Here is a 2,030-nt window from a genome sequence, read left to right on the forward strand (position 1 = left end):
TCTCTCTCTTATCCCCCTTCTCTGGCATTCCTGCTTTTCATCTGTGTGTCTCTCTGTCCCTCTCAGCTGCCAAGATTCTCTCTCTGTGTTTCCGCCTCTCATTTCTGTGTCTTTATTCCTGTCATCCCTTCTCTTCGAAACCTCTCTCTCCTCTCTCCCTCTCTGGCCCCATTCTCTCACTTTCTCCTTCCCTCCCTCCCTTTCCATTCCACAAACATGTGCTGAGTGCTCTGCTCCGTGCAGGCTGTGGGGTGGGTGCTGGGCCACAGGTGAGTAAGACACCGTGAACCATCTACAAGAAAACAGATAATCATGATATGAGATGGCAGTTACGAAGAGGACAGCCAGGGGCCTTTTTGAGATCAGGATGAGGGGAAGAGGACCTCATCTCTGTGGGGCCCTCATTAAGGTGGCAATGCTTCAACTGTGACCGGAAGACTCAGATGATGATTATCTGTGTGAAGAAGTAGATGAGGGAGCCATCCTGCACTGAATGTGCAAAGGCCCTGTGGCAGGAGAAAGCTTGGTTTCTCTGAAGAACTGAGAGGTCACTATGCCCGGAGCTAGAGAGAGGTGGGTGATGGGTGTAAAATGAGCTTGGAGAGTTAGGCAGGGCCTAGTGGGCGTGGCGAAGAATCTGGACTCTATTTAAAGGCACTAGGAAGCTACTGAGGGATTTTAAGCTGCACAGTTGCCTGATGAAACTTCTAGGAAGCCCATTCTTTTTTTTTTCTTTTTTTTTTTTGCGTTACGCGGGCCTCTCACTGTTGCGGCCTCTCCCGTTGTGGAGCACAGGCTCCGGACATGCAGGCTCAGCGGCCATGGCTCACGGGCCCAGCCGCTCCGTGGCATGTGGGTTCTTCCCAGACCGGGGCACAAACCCGCGTCCCCTGCATCGGCAGGTGGACTCTCAACCATTGCGCCATCTGGGAAGCCTCCCAGGAAGCCCATTCTTGCTGTGGTGTGGATGGAGAGGGGGTGGGAGGTGTGTAACTGTGAGGTGTCTGTGGCTCAGGCTGGGACTCATTCGGCAAGTGGAGGACAGACATGAGTAGTAGATGGGGTTCTGGCCGGCGGACTTGCTGATGGACTGTGTGTGAGAGATAAAGGAACAGGAGGACCCAAGAATGACACTAGGGTTTCAGGTTTGAACAGCTGCATGTATAGTGTGTTCATTTCCTGAGACCGGAAGCGCTGGGGGAGAGAGAACTTAGGGCTCAGATGAATTTCTTTTTCGTGGATTGAGTTTGCATCCCTTGAGAGATGTCCAGGTGGAGAGGTCATCAAGGTCATCAAGCGGGCAGATGATGTGGGAAGCAGAGTGCAGAGGGCCGGGGGCCTCGAGTGTACGTGGTGTCCAAGGGGGTGAAAGTAGAGAGAGGAGAGAAGAGGGCCAGCACGTAGCCCTGAGGAGCCCCGGACCCGAGGAGGCTTAGGGGGAACTGAACCGGAAGATCTAGGAGCAAGCTGAGGGCAGTGCGGTGTCGCGGAGCCTGCGAGGAGGAGGACTCAGGAAGGGCCCAGGGGCCAGTCGTGGCCCATCTTCCTAGGGCGCTTGGGAAGATGAGGCTGGAGGCGGTGGCTTCCTGGGGATGGAGGCTGGTCGAGAGGGGGCAGGAGAAGGATGGGGGCAGAGGCAGTGACAGCAGGAGGGGAAAGAAATGAGATCGTGGCTGGAGGGGCTCTGGGGGCAAGGTGGGCGGGGCCTGTGTGTGGGCTGATGCCAGAGCCAGGAGAGGGGCAGAAATGGGGGTCCAGCGGGCGAGGGATCCGAAAGGGGAGCGAGTGGGAGCGGGGCTGGAGGCGAGTGTGGTCTGTCGCCGCTCCTCCTTCTCTCCCCCTCCCATTGCAGTTTCCCTTCTTTCTCTGCTTTCTCCTGATGCCTGTTGCCTTTCACTTTCTCACTCACAGCCTCTGGTTCTTCATCCCAGAACGTCTGTGGGACACCCAGAGGGGTCAGAGGCTGGAAGAGCCCACAGTCTGCCTCCTCTCCCCCTTCCCTGCCTCCCCCTGCTCCTCCTCCCCCTCCC

At 56.7% G+C, this 2,030-nt stretch overlaps 1 protein-coding gene across 1 annotated transcript in view; it reads left to right on the top strand.

Moving 5' to 3' along the window:
* Window positions 1-2,030, top strand: part of MROH2A (maestro heat like repeat family member 2A) — a 32,958-nt gene that overhangs the window by 5,302 nt on the left and 25,626 nt on the right.

The sequence above is a fragment of the Lipotes vexillifer genome, unplaced genomic scaffold (genome assembly GCF_000442215.2).
Source record: "Lipotes vexillifer unplaced genomic scaffold, Lipotes_vexillifer_v1.1 scaffold1215, whole genome shotgun sequence".
Taxonomy (NCBI): domain Eukaryota; kingdom Metazoa; phylum Chordata; class Mammalia; order Artiodactyla; family Lipotidae; genus Lipotes; species Lipotes vexillifer.